The sequence below is a fragment of the Aphelocoma coerulescens genome, chromosome 11 (genome assembly GCF_041296385.1).
Source record: "Aphelocoma coerulescens isolate FSJ_1873_10779 chromosome 11, UR_Acoe_1.0, whole genome shotgun sequence".
In the NCBI taxonomy this organism is placed as follows: domain Eukaryota; kingdom Metazoa; phylum Chordata; class Aves; order Passeriformes; family Corvidae; genus Aphelocoma; species Aphelocoma coerulescens.
The window spans coordinates 20,402,083-20,416,801 of NC_091025.1; the positions used below are offsets into that span (position 1 = coordinate 20,402,083).

The 14,719-nt window shown below is 41.9% G+C and overlaps 1 protein-coding gene across 3 annotated transcripts in view; it reads right to left on the reverse strand.

Moving 5' to 3' along the window:
* CHST8 (carbohydrate sulfotransferase 8) overlaps positions 1–14,719 on the reverse strand; it is a 185,214-nt gene that overhangs the window by 157,017 nt on the left and 13,478 nt on the right. Inside the window, exon 1 of one of the 3 annotated variants that reach the window (XM_069026491.1) lies at positions 2,920–2,991. The exons of the other annotated variants lie outside the window; for them this stretch is intronic. The gene's annotated coding sequence lies outside the window, so the exon portion shown is untranslated. Of the gene's footprint in view, positions 1–2,919; positions 2,992–14,719 lie in introns of those variants that run through there. 3 annotated transcript variants of the gene reach the window in all.

Genomic DNA, 14,719 nt, shown 5'->3' on the forward strand with positions numbered 1-14,719 from the left:
TCCAGGAAAAAACTTCAGAAAAAAATTTGGAGCTGTATCATGTTGCTACACTAAATGCACACCATAGAACCTCTCAGCAGAGAGAAGTCTGGGTTTTAAGAAGGAAGAGTATCCTTCCTGTTTAATTTCCCTTAGGGTGATCCAGATCCTGCCCAGTCACTCCATACCTTTTAGCTAGACTAAGTTAAGATAGACAACAGATTTTGTGCCTTCTCATCTCAACAAGAGTGGCCAACAGAGCCAATTCTGCACTGCCTGCCAACAACTCACTGGGTAGGGTTTAAGGAGGAGCGAGAGTGTCAGCTCTTAGGCTCTGCCCACATCAGAGGGATGGGCTGCTGTAACAACACAGCTGAGCTTTACTGGGGTGTATTTCTCAAGCAAGTCCTGTCACTGTCCTGGTTTTGTTCAAGTTCACTGAAAGCAACTTCTGTCTCCTTAGCAACTTTCTTTTCAGACCAATGTCTCTACTCATCCTGGCAAGATGAAAATATCCAGAGCCTGAAATCTACACCTTTTATGTTCTGCTGTCTCATCAGATGACACTTCATGGTTGTGTGACTCTGATAGAGGAAAAACAGTGTAGGATTTGAGGAAAATACACTTTTTTAAAGTCAAGTCAGGCTGCACATTATTTCTACCCCACTTGCAATTAGCAGCGTGTGAGCTGATCACTAGCACTAAGCTGTGGTTAGAAAGAAAACTTCACTGTGCTGCTCTGGGTGTCACATCTTGCTGTAAAACTTTAATTTAACAAACTCCAGAAGCTGGCAGAGGAACTCCTGTGGTTCCAGACAGCAATGTTGCAGCTCTGCAGCCCTCTTCAGGGCTAACAGTGATTAGAGTTTATGTACATGCACCACAGGGAAAATGACAGCTTTGCCCAAATACTGTCTTGCTGTGTGTGCCTAAGAGTGGCTGGACCAGTGTCAGATCCCCAAAATACTCAGGGGTAACAGAGGTATTAAGTGCACTGGTTTAGATTTTATTCTGGCTTTTCCCAGCTTCCAGTCCATTACTTTCTCTTCCAAATAGTTAATATATTTTATTGATTGTTCCTACAGGTGAATTTTGCATCCTTTTAAAGCAGCATCGTAAGTGTAATATTGCTAAATGTTGACTGCAAAACAAGCAGGACCTGAGACCTCTTCAAGCCCTTAGTTCTGGTTTAAACACACTTCCAGCACACACTGTGTGACAAAAAACACTTTGGAGCCTCTTTCCCATTAACTAAACTGTAACTACAAAATCAAAATTGTGTGTAAAATATTGGAGATGAGTAAAACAGAGTGAATTGAGAGCACCAAGACTAACATAAGCAAACTGCACATCTTATGGCTAATGGTTGTGATGTATTTGTGTTTCAAGGACCTCCTCATACATAAAAAGAGCTATTTTGGTTTGTACCATTAGTGCTTCCTTCTTTGTCACCTCTATTTATCTTTTATCCATCTTGCCTCATCCTTTTTTTTCCTATTCTGTATATTGAGCAACTGTTCAGGTGTTTAATGTCAAAGCCATTAAAGGGATAACCCAGGGGACATGGGAGACTGCACACAGCAAGTGTAGGCAATGAGCAGCAGCTGTGTGGTGGAGGAATTCTCGAGCTGAGTGTGTACATGGGCTGTATCTAAACTGTTCTGAAAATTATCTTAAAAAAGCAGCCTTACTGCCATAGACATTTATCTCTAGAGGCATGCAGGCCCTCTTAAACAAAATTTAGGAGTCTATTGTTCAGGAAAATAAACAACCCCCCAAACTGAAGACCTACCTGATGTGTTGAAATGGTTGAGCCATGTCTGCAGCATCACCTGACCCTCCCTCCTGCAGCTCTTCCCAATTTAGCTGCAGGAAAACATGAAGGTGGGCAGACAGATCCCTTAATGTTAAATGAGGTTTGTATTACACACTCACATGAGTGCTCACCACTGACTAAACCAGCCAGTCCTAATGATCAACACTGTCTCTTCCCCTCACACTTAAAACAACTGCTGAACTCAAACAACCTTATCAGAGAATACACAAGATCACAAACGAGATGCTGAAGCATAGGGTAGCACAGAGTGCAACTAGAGCATGGTTCTCTCTGAACTGGGTCCTTGTTGTTTGGCTGAGGTGCCTGGGAATAACTGGAAGCTGCACCTTGCAGAATGAGAGGAAAAGGACTACCAACTGTTTTCCTCCTACCTTGTGCTCCTGCCTGTGGATTTGCTGCCCTTCAAAACGTTATGAGTAATGCATAAAGCGTTGCTCCTCTCCAGACACTCAACTTTTCACTAGCTCAAGACTTAAAAAAAAAAGCCATGAATCTGTCTTTTGCTGTAGGTCTCCAGGCATGTAACCTTTACTGTATGCCATGCTGGCATTCGCTGTCTCGCCTGTGCTGTTTATCAGCCTCACTTACTTGCTGTGAGTATTGCAGCCTTGCAATCTCTGAGAACCTTCTGTGTTTACTCTTTGCCATCCTCCCTCATAACTACAAAATTAAATGGGAAAAGGATCTCTTGGAGAAACAGTCCAAAAAAGCCTAGGCAATATTTTGTGCTGAATTCTTTCCTTGGACCTCTATATATCAGTGGTGTATCTTGCAAGACACCTTTGGGATTTTGAAACTAATTTTCCATCATCATTAGCAAGAAACCTATCCTCGTGTTTCTTTTCGTTAGTGTCGAATACAAGACTGAGAAGAAGTGCTGAATATGTACACTCTTTTTAACTTGATGGTGCCATATGCAAATAATTAAACAAGGCACAGAAGCAATGGTTAAAAATACTACAAAACCTCCTCATTAAACTAAGCAATTATCTGCCAGAAGAGAGACATCTGAACCCTCTCCCTCCACACACGTGATAAAATCTCCACATCTTGCAGCTGTTTAATTTTTGTCCAAGAGGAGAAAAAAGATCACATTTAATTACCATCAAGGGTGAGGACAACATGGTGGGTGCATAGATGGTGACATTCAGTGGTGAGTGAGGTGGCTACGACTTTGCACATGATCTGTCTGGATATTGCAGGCAAGGGCACAGATCTGTGAAAAATCAGTGGAAACATTAATTGAGTTCCAGCTATGTCATGTGCTACTGTGCAAAAGAAATTATTCCTGAAACTCTAGGGCTATGATTTGCTGTTCGGTGGTGGTTTAACAAGAAGTTAATACTTGCAGCCATCTCATCCTGCATGCTGCATTACATTGGCATAATGTCTTTGAGCTGTCTTCTCACTACACTTTGGGTAGTGAAGTGAACTGAGGAAACTGATTCAGCTAAGGAACAGTGCATCAAAACAGAATGGCACCGAAAGAAAGTCATATTCATGGAGATAAATATACTTTCAAAGCACTAAGCCAGATTAAATGCCTCCATGTTCTGTTCCTGCAGTACAGTTTATCTGTTTAATCACCTGCACCATTCCTGTCACTGTCATAGCTGAGATTTTCACAATCTGTAGTTGAGAAAACAATGTTGTTGTTTGCATTTTACAAAGGTAAAGCTGTGGCAGAAGAAACTGAAGAACTTGCCCACAGAAGTGGGAAATCTGGGGACAAAAAGAGGACAAGTTTGGACCTTCCACAGTTCAGGTTAGTTTTCCAGCTACTGAATCATCCTCCTTTTCCTTAGGTACTGGAGAATAGTGAAAAAAGTAGAATGTTTATTTTTGTATACGAAAAAATTGAATATGCAAATTGGAAAATGGGAGTAGTTTTTTTTAAACTTACAACCAGAAGGTGTTTAAATCTGCCAAGAACTTCAGTCAAGCAACTGTTTTGTGCTAGCTGGGATGTAGGTTAGTGGTTTCAGCAAATACACAGATAATTAACTGAAACTCCTTTTGTTCTAGCCGACAACATAAAAGCAATGAGAGAAAGGAAAAAAATCACAGGGGAGTTCTGTGGCATCTTGCAAGGTTTCCAGTGCAATATACACAGAATTACGCTGATGAGCTTTTCTAGTGCTAATGAAGGGATGCCAGACTGACAACACCAAAATCTGATGGTTTTTCTGAAAAGGAACAACATGAGAAGGAGCAGCAAAAATTCCCTTTTCCAGAAACCAGTGAATGGTTGTGAAGGGAAGGCCACAGACACTGAGTTCCTCCTCCCCTGTCATGCCCTTTCAGCAGTGGCATGGCCTGCTGCACTGGGACCCTGAGGTGGCCAAGGCAGCGGCTCCTCAGGGGTCACCAAGGCTGTGACATAGAAAAGCAGTTTGTCTGTAGGGAAGGGAATCTAGGCTGGGCAAGTGCAATATATAGCACTGCATTATCATTACTTATTATGTGCAATATATCACACATAATAGTTACATATTACATGCAAAATATAGCAAGAATATCACTGACATCCCTCTGGAATGTTCCTGCAGGTCTGTGTAGGGAGGGTTTCTGGTCAGTGAGAACTATGAGGTGAAGGGAGTTACCAGCTTGCAAACCCCTCTCTTCCTCACTCTCTCCAACAGTTGGTAATGGATTGCTAAAACACAATATTAATTTATTGCAATAGGGAAGCTTGTGGTCAGCAAGATGTGAATCCCCCAGAAAGTAAGAAGTATCTTAACCCAGCTTCTCCCGTGATCATATTACATTATTAGTAAAATTACTATTGTCCTTATTGTAATGGCAAATCCAAAACACATTTACTGAACAAGAAGTTTTATAACAGAAGAAGCAGTGGTCGGTCTGTGAGGTGCCTAGCAACTCTTTTAGCTGAGATCCTGAGAGGTGTTTTATGTTTAGGAAGGTTAGCACTGCAGGATAGACATTGTGCTGAAACTTCTGGAGAGGGTGGGTAGGTGGATGTAAGGTGTGTTTAACAGGCAGCAGCAAAAATACAAAACCACCACTGGCAAAGGAACTTGCTGAGTTATCTTGCCACAGCCTTGTTTGCCAAATAAGTTGTCTGTAAACCCTGCCATCATTAAAATTCTTCACAGTGATAACAGCACTTTCCCCAGAACATTTTGTTGAAGCTTGCAAATGGAATTATCTGCTATGACTGCTCTTTTGAGCAGTGCAAATCTTCAACAACAATCCTAAATAAACCTGTGATATAAAGTGCATGGAACACCTGTTTTTATAAATATCTCTGCAGAGGAATGCTGGAGATAGGAAGAATAAATTACAACCAAGAGAATGGCAATTTAAAACATGCTCTAACCCTGTTTTTTCCTTGGCACTGCTCTACATTAACTTAGCTCCAGCCCCTGGAAAGGCAAAAGTCACAGCTTTTATTTACAGAACTCAGAGTTTCTAAATAAGAAACAATAAAGAAGTGAAGCTTTGCAGGAAAAAGACACATAAAATATGAACAAGAAATACTACATTAGCCTCTGTGCCCAGAAAGATGCCAGTATTGGGAATAATATGCCATTTTAGCAGAGATACAAACATTATGACCTGACTGTAGTACAAACACCAGGCTCCCCACTGGGGAAATCATATCTCTTTTCAGGTGATGGATACCAAATTACTCTCTGGTGTCTTGTTAAGAGCTCAGTGCTCAGCACCTCACCATGCACAGGACAGCCACCTTTCTGCTTTAGGCTAGGACTGCTCCTCAGAGATTTGAAATGACTTCCCTGAGTTTGGGTGTAACCCTAGGCATGAAGTACTTCTTAATCTTATCCTAAACCACTACCGCATGTAAAAGTCCAGAGCTGAACTCAGTGCCTGGAAAGCAAAGAAAATATTTAGCAATGGCCCTTTAACCACTCTCTGTCTCACACTTTACAGCCTGGCCTTAGCTCAGTGAAATCTGGGCTGTTTAGAAAGGACCAGAAAGCTTTGCCATGTCCCAATGCTATAACTCAGAAGACTCTGCTTCGTCTTGCAGCATGTACAGGAACTGGGAACTAGTGTTTCTCTTCCATTTCACCCCAGCCAGCTCTTCTCATTCTAATGCTGCTCATTCTGGTGAGTTTTAGGATGAAACAATTTGGGCAGTCACAAGAACCTATAAAGTTGGTCTTGGATAATGATGGTCCAGGTGTCTTACTATAGAACAGGTGAGAAAAATAATAGATCTTATCCAGAAGGAAAAGTTGCATTGTACTGTCTAAAGGAGATTCATAACTATAACTCAGTAGAGAGGCTGTGATGCTGCTACACTGAGTTAGCCAGTATAATTTGCTGTGCTTTGCCATTGTACCTTTAAATAGGTACAGAGCAGGTATGATCAATCCAGACATGTGCCATAGAGCTCATATCATTTTCTACCTGTCTGGGAGATGACTTTTGTCACCCTGGTAATACAACTCCTACGTAGCTGCTGTGCCTGCTAGATGTGCTGCTGGCAAGGGAAAACACACATATCTTTAGGCATTGGCCATGGTGAAGGATGATTGGGTTGAAATATAGAATTCTTTTTCAGGATCTCCTACTCACAGCAAATAAGCAGTACCTACGGATGTTTTAATTTTTCACACTATACTGCTGTCCTGTGTGGCCCAGGCTTTGTAACGACTGTCAACACAAATGTCAGGTGGTATTTATTACACCAGAACCAGAGCAAGGAATTTCTAAAGACCTTAAGGAAAGCATATTTAGTTTCTCATGCTCAAGAGAAATTCTGGAATAATTCCAAGGGAGGAAAGAAAATGGGATAAAATTTTTTAACTTTCAATGAGCCATATCTGCACATACAGATTTCCTGTGCTAGAAGGACTTTTGAAGCGGATGGGATGTGACCAACCCCCACATTCCCAGAAATGTAGCTGAGCTCTGACTCTCTTTTGCAATTCAGGGCTACGGTAATAATATTTGTATGGTACGCTCAGTTAAATTGCCCTTCCCAGAGGCAGTGCTCTGGCCTGCTCCGATGGACACCAGGAAAATGCCACCTGTGAGAGAGCAGGTGAAACACACTCAGGTCCACTGCTTTCTTAGAAGCAGCTGGTAGGTATTGCTCTTACCAAGAGCATTCAAAGTCCTTGAAAAGGCTGAGGTGAGCAAATGCCTTGTCCTTGCTGCAGCCCCTGTTTCCGTCGCTCTCGGTCCCTCGCAGAGGCCTGAGGCAGAGGCGGCGGCACCGGCGGGGGAGGGGCGCGGCCGGGGCCGCTGAGGGCGCTGCGGGAGGGCCGGGGCCGCTGAGGGCGCTGCGGGAGGGCCGGGGCCGCTGAGGGCGCTGCGGGAGGGCCGGGGCCGCTGAGGGCGCTGCGGGAGGGCCGGGGCCGCTGAGGGCGCTGCGGGAGGGCCGGGCTGAGGGGAGGCAGGCGGGTGGAAAGCTGAGATTGCACAAAGGAAACTGAACCCCCGGTAGGGGAATAGTGCCCGGATAGTAAGCTAGTGAGGGAAGAAACAAAGACTAGGGGGACCCCCAAAATAGAAGAGATGCCAGTGGTATGAAGACAATGGGAGAGAAGGTTGTGGGTATTGTGTCCTGACTGTGTCCTACCCAGATAAATCCCATTCTATCTCCTCTTTTCTCTGTCTTATGTGTAGGGACTGATACGGCAGCCTCTGCTCCCTGCTCGTGCAGCCCTGAGGGCTCTGCACTGCCTCGAGGGCTGGGCGCTCCTGGGATGGACGATGACCTCTGCTAACTGCAGTTAGGTTTTTGAAAACATTCTGGAGTCTTTTGGATTAAAATGTGCAACACTCTGTTAGACATACCCAAGCAGGAGTCAATAACATAGCCCCAACACAATTGCCTCTTGTGTGGGAGGCTTTTGGATCCTTCCCAGTGTTTATAAAGCAGATGTAAATTAATGAATGCATTCATTACTAATAATGACACAAATGTATGAAAAACTTTTAAATAAATACTTGAAAGAGTACTGAGCCTACTACCAGAATGAAGTCTAAGGGTTCTCAGCAGCAGACTGCAGTAGAAAATTGTGGCTGAAAGGAACAGATGTTTTAAATGAATGCTTTCAGTGTGCTGAACTAAAATATAATTCAAACACATACAGAAGACATATAGACTGGCTTTCAGCAACACAATCCCCTGAAACACCTATACAAGTAACCTTGTTTTGGATCAGCAAGGCTTATTCTATTTATAATCAGTAAGTGTAAGGCCCATAGACCATTTTAGTTATCAACCTTTTCCAAATGAATATCCTAAGCATTTCTAATCACAACCAAGTGATTTCCATTATTTTGACCTCCATCTTCTTTGACTGGATCAATAATGTCTGATGTAATAATTTATCAAAATATACTGGGGAAAATTATTGATTTTTCTTGTACATATTAGCTAGGAGAAAAATACGTCAGGCTCTCACTTTAGTCTAAATGGCTTCCAAGATTTAAATTAAACTGCATTTGGTATTTGTATGAAGGATATTAGTGCTGTATGTAAAACAAATCACTGAAGCTGAAATGGATGTTTTACTTGCCCCAGTTCCCCTGACGCTTTTATGGCACCCATCACTGCAGTGTGTTTTTCATACCCTAATTGCTTTGTGAGATCTCTCGCTCTGCCTCTGCCTCCCACCCCTGTGCACTGGCGCAGCGTTCAGCAATGCCGTCTGACACTCCTCATCCTGCCTCTTGGGGAGGCTCAACTCGAGGCCAACTGGAGATTTTATTTAGTTGAGAGATGTACTATAGAAGTAGAAATCTTTCATGTAAATCCTGGGTGTTCACAAAAGGATCAAAAGCTTATGTGTATACGATGGTATGGGGCAGGATTAATGTTTAGCTATGCTACGTTTTTAGGTGTGGGGTTTATTAGTGACTAAGTAGTATTTGAAAGAAGACAAGAAAAGCTGTATGTTACAATATGCTGCATTTTCTAACAGTACTGTGCCCAAGAACCATCAGTTGCAATTCATTTACAAATATCAAACTTGTGGAAATCTAGCCAATTTTATTTCTTAATAGCTCTATACTAATACATTTTGGGGAGGAGGGATGTGAAGATGAAAACACTAAAACAATGTGCTGAGTCATTAGGTAGAATGAACCATCCCTTCCCCCCGCAGCTGTAATCTGTCACTGTATCACTTACCTATTGCATGTGTTGTAATAGCCAACTGTAGTTTCTTTTTCACCTTTTGTTTCAGATGAAGAGACTTAAAAATTGCAAATGTTTCTCCCCTTAGATGCAAGAGCATCAATCACGAATAATACTGAGCTCTCTGCCTCATATTGATTCTTTTGTGAACTAAGCCAGATGGGTTCAGATATGAGCATGATCTAATATTCCCCTTAGCTTGATTTATAGATTTCTTTGTGCATTACCTGACCATAAATGAGTCTTGCATTATTTCTTGTGTGCCTGTCAAATTAAAGAAAAATATTCTCATTGACCTTTCAACCTGGGAGGAAAAAAAGAGTCAGAGACATTTTACTGCATGTATTACAGGGGTCTTGGTGCTTACATGCCAATTAAGAGTGTGTGATTATGAAAGAGGTCTAGAAATTTGTGTTGTGCGTAATGATTTCATTTTCCTGTAAAGCACGCAGTGGATGTACTGAGAGTAGCATAAGCTACATTGCAAATAACCCTAGAAGAGAGAAGAAGAGGAGAACAATTTGGCACAATTCATTCCTTAATTTACAGAAACAAGCACTGATTGCAAGAACTGAAATGTTTTTCTTGAAGAAAATAATGCTCTTTAAAACATAGACCCAGCAAGCAAAATTGCTGAGATGTCGCCACAGACGCGTTAATGCCATGGAGGGAATGAGCATCGGGGGCATCTGCTGACCCCAGAGACCTCTTCTGGGAACAAAATGAGTTTAATATGTATGAAAAATAATGAGCAATGTATCACGAGCCTATCATTAGGACACAACCTTGGGCTCTGGACTTGCAACCAACTTGAATAGGAGACACTGAGCTTCATCTGACCAAAGAGCTCCTGCTTAACCTGAAGGGACCGACCTCAATGACCCATCACCTCCTCCCACAGTTTTCAAGCATGTTTCTACAGCTTAATAAGCCTATTATCTCCTCTGTATTTATTTGCAAATAATGTTCAAATCTAGCAAACCTAGGCATTAAAAAAAGAAAATATTTCCATCTTTGCAATTCTTCAGTTTGTTGACTAGATGAAGTATGGTAAACATGCCCTGAAACTGCTCAGCAGACCAAATCCCTGTCATGTTTCTATTTAGATTGTATCTCTATTCTGTATCAGGAGATGACATTTTCAGTAAGAACAAAATTTTAGCTTCTGCCTTCTAAGAAAGAACTTTTAAAATAAGTCTATGTTATGTGAGCATGCCACAAAACCTGGCTGGTAGCCCTGGCTCTGGAAACAGGCAGACCTGTTTGTGTTCTCAGTTCTCTTTTCCAGGTACCCCACCTCCATGTGTCTGTGTCACCAGAAAAGTACTTTTTTCCCCCGATTTTTCTCCACCTCAGGTATGTTTAGACTAGGCAACCTGCTCCTACGAATGAAAATAGAGGTTCAGGAATATTAATGTTCCTTTCTAAACCCTTGTTAAGGTCATTGAAACATTGACTACCCCATCTCCTAGACTATGGTCTTTATTTGATTCTTAAATGGCTCTGCTGTGGCAAGAAATCTTTTCTTAACACATCCAACTGGCCAAACACTGGAGTGTTTTACATCTGCCCAGGGATGCACCTAAACAGTATATCTGTTCTGGGGGCCTGTATTCATGAGAGAAGGTCATAAGTATAGATTTTCTTTGGTGTGGATGCTTTATTTTAATTCCCGTGGCTGATCACATTTGTTTATTTTTATTACACTAAGCTTCCAGTCCCCAAGAATGGGATCTGTGGTGCTAAAGACACTTTTATTATATATGAGACTTCAAGTGATAGTCTTTGCCCTGAGGAGCTCACAATAAAAATAAGCAGGCAGATAGAGAGATAAAAGACATGATTCAGCGTAAGATGTAATTTGCTGTATGAAGCTGATCCAATTGTATTTGAAGGATTTATTTTACAGATGAAGAAACTTAGGCACAATGAAATGAAATGACTTGCAGAAAATACCACAGAAGCCCATGGAAAAGTAAGAACTAAACTCTGATTGCCCCACAGCTCCCAGGACAGCCCTTCTCTTTGAAGGAGAGGGAACTATTTAAGCCTTACGTGTACACAACTACATATGCTGTACACCCCAGTTTGTAGAAATCTTACAGGCTATGCAGTTCTGCCATGCAGCAGGTTTTTTGTGTTTTTTTTAATTCCTCTGCTGTGCATAAGCCTGGCACTATCTCTTCTTTGTGAGTAGTTCTTATTCAGAGATACTCTAGACATCTAGCACAAATGGTGCTTTGAAGAGATGTTCACTGCATAAAGACACAGAAAATGCACCTACATTTCCTATTCTGGTCAGTATATTTATATGAAAAGTATTGTGGTGATAGATCAAAATGCAGTGATTGCTATTCCCCTTCACATGGTGATTTATAATTGTGGATTTACATCTGACTAAAAGACTCTTCAGACTGTCTGGCTTGCATGGTAATAACAACAGGCTCTCCTCAATATCCTTTTAGTATGGCAAAGTCCCTTCACTTTAAACAATTCCATGAACACACAAAGTGAGAGTTAAAAACCTCTTGCAAAATATAAAAATAATAAAGCACAATCAGTGAAACCCTAAATCATAATGACAACTTTATCCAGTGTCAGCTACAGACACTCACTGACTACAATGGACTTTTAAGAGAAACATTTCTATATCTGGTAAGCAAAACAAAACAAAACAAACAAACCAAAAAAATGATAAAGGGAAAAGAGGCAGGGAAAGAATTTTGAAGAATTTCTTAATAGAATTGAGGGGCTAATAGCAGAAGAAAACTATTGATCCTGTGATACTATGGAGTTTTATTTCACAGAAAAAATAGGATGCTGTAGGCTCAAAACATCCTGTTCCCTTTAATAACATTTCTCAGTCTGGGAAGTAAAAACATCCACGAGTCACCTTCATGTCAATATAATATAAACATAATTATCTTTGTTTCCCTGTGTTGAACCCACTAAAGGGCTTTTTTCTTCAGTTGCCTGGAAAAACAAATGTTCAAGGCTGAGGGCTGGTACCTTGCTGTTGGTAAGAGCTGGACTATGGCATTCTCATTTAAAAAGTAAAACAACAGACTGACCTGTGAGACCTTTACTGTATAATGAATAGGATCTTAAAAGCAGACTGCTTCATGGAGGAGTTTTCTCCTGGCATCAGGACTGCAAATTTCTTCCTGCCCTGAGGTTGGTAATGGCCGCAGTATGAATGTGCTCCAGGCTTCCAGGGAAGGGAAATGCTGTAATCCATGCATTTCCCCAGAACTCTCCTCCCTACTTCAGTATTTCTAGAGCTTTCTTAGAACACAAGTCCACAAGAATTCGTTCTAGAATGATTATGTCTTAGAAAGGCTGAAAACAAAGCCAAAATGTGCCTCAACTTCCTGCTGATATTTAAGACCTGAGCCATCCACACCAAGAATCCTTGCCATCTGTGGCACCCTTCAGGGGGAATATGCTGTGCTCTTCAGGTCATCTCTGCACAGCAGGGAAATATCTTTTTTGCTGGACACACACTGCCCTTATGAGGCAGTGAGGAGATAACCTGAGTTGAGCTTTTCTGGAAGTATCCATCACTACAGTCCAAACAATAAATCCTTCTTCTCGCCCCGCAGTTTATTCCGTAGTAGAAACATAGATAGTGACAGAGAAAATCACTTGGATCATCTAGTTTACCCCTTGCTGGGGGAAAGATGGTTTCTTGCATTCATTGTTTTTGCAGACAATACCTCACCCAAAATTATCACCTGACCTAAAGTCTGACAGAGAAATGGAATATTACAAAGACAATTCCTGCTCAGGTGCCTGGTTTATTGTTTGTGTAGCAGCAGAGAATGAGTACAGCTTACAAGACGAAAAGGGGGGGAAGAACTGTAAACCTTTCTGCTTCCCAAGGACACCAATTCAGGGGAGATGTTGAGGGAGGGAGAAGACAGACATTATGTGTCTGTGAGTAGAACTGTCCTGAGGGGGTACTAATCTGTGCGAATTGTTGGAAATCACTAAAAAAGGAATAAATGTAGTAGTGGTAACTAGGGGGGTCCTGAAGGACTCTCCTTCCCTAATCCAGAGATTCCCTGAGAAATGACTGGGAGGCCTTCCCCATCTGTTTTCCCCATAGCACTCCCTATAAAGGGAGGAAGTCAAAAAAGTGTTGATGTCTTTTCTTCCTAAAATTATAAAGAGGATGATGCCTCTCAAGGTTCTGTACAACGGCTGGAAGCCACAGTTGCTCCCTAGGACCAGACCCACTAAAACATGATTTTGTAATGTCAGTGGTTTTTTAGGGCTTCATGTGTGCTCTTATACCACAAGTTACAATTTTATTTCCAGAAGGTGTTTGCTTTCATAACATTCAAGGTGACTCTAGGACAAGACCTAGAGCAGTGAGAGGGAAAAGCAAGGCTTTGCCATACTTTGACTCATTCAAGGTCCAGCCTGTGGGAGACTCATCTTGTCTCTGCCACCAGGAATTGCTGTAAACTGTTCCCATCCTCCTTGGTGTCCTTGAAAGGACACTTTAACAGCCAGGCAGCCTTCTGTTCTCCATGCATCCCTTGGGGCATGGATGCCAGCTCTCCTTTCAGCTTGTCTGGCTTCTTCTCACTCTTATATTTGAGTTTCAGCTCTAGGTTTTGAATTTATTCCTTCTTGCACCCTTTTACCCCTTTGCCTCATGTCTGTTGCCTCACCAGGGCCCTTGGACAGCCCAGATCCCTCTTTTCTTGCCTTAAGCAGGTGCATGGGTTGCTGTCTTTGCCTGATTTTATTTACTGTATTTTGCAGTCAGCGTGGGGGCTGGGGAGGGATATGCTGGGAGCAACGTCAGAGACAGGAGGTCAGGAGAGGCAAAACCAGTTAATGGATTGGTGTTTTACCATGCACTACGTGCTCCTCAGCCTTTCCCTCCCCTCTTTCAACCCTGCTTTGCCCTCCTGCTCCATCAGCAAAGAGCACAGCCTGTTCCCTGGGTTTTGGACCAGGGCTCATGCTGAGGGCCCAGACAGGCTAAGCTATCCCTGTCATCTGCTGAAGGATGGCAAAGACCTCTGTGTTCCTATTGCATGAACAACTGAGTTGGTATGGCCAATCTTTTAAACAATCAACTAAGAAAAAGGTGATATTTTGGCCCAAACAGGGTGGAGATGGAGATGAGAGGCTCTTGTTCGTGGGGACAGACAGGAAATACAGCTTTCCAAATCAGTTTATTTTGCTTATGATTCACCACAGGATTTTACCTTTCCTTTTGGAATGTTGTCAGCACATGTGGACAAAAGACACGGTATTTTGCTATATTGTTGTATTTAGACCAGCCACAAAATAGTAGAATCCAGATCATATCCAACTATCATGTGATTATATGGCAAACTTGCACAGCAGGAGATCCTCTGTTCCACGCTCAGCCCTTGACAGAGCTCTCACAAGCAATGTGAGTGATGAGCTCCTATTTAGGAACTGACAAATTTGTGTGGATCAATGATTACTAAAAAGAAAATGTCATGAAAGAGGACATTTCGGTGCAGTATCATCCAGGAGCTGTCAATATCTCTTCTGGGAAAATTTAAATAAAGTCGTCTTACAACACATATTTCAAACACTTTGAATTTAATAATTAACTAAAAGACAGACACAACAGCCCATTTCCAGAGTGGATTTCAGTGTCCATTAAAACCACTGATTGTCTAAAAGGCAATTACTTCCTTGTAATCCTTGCTGAGGCTTGCTGGGATCTTTCATTTATTAAGTGTTTTATGAACTATTTGTTGTTTTTTGGT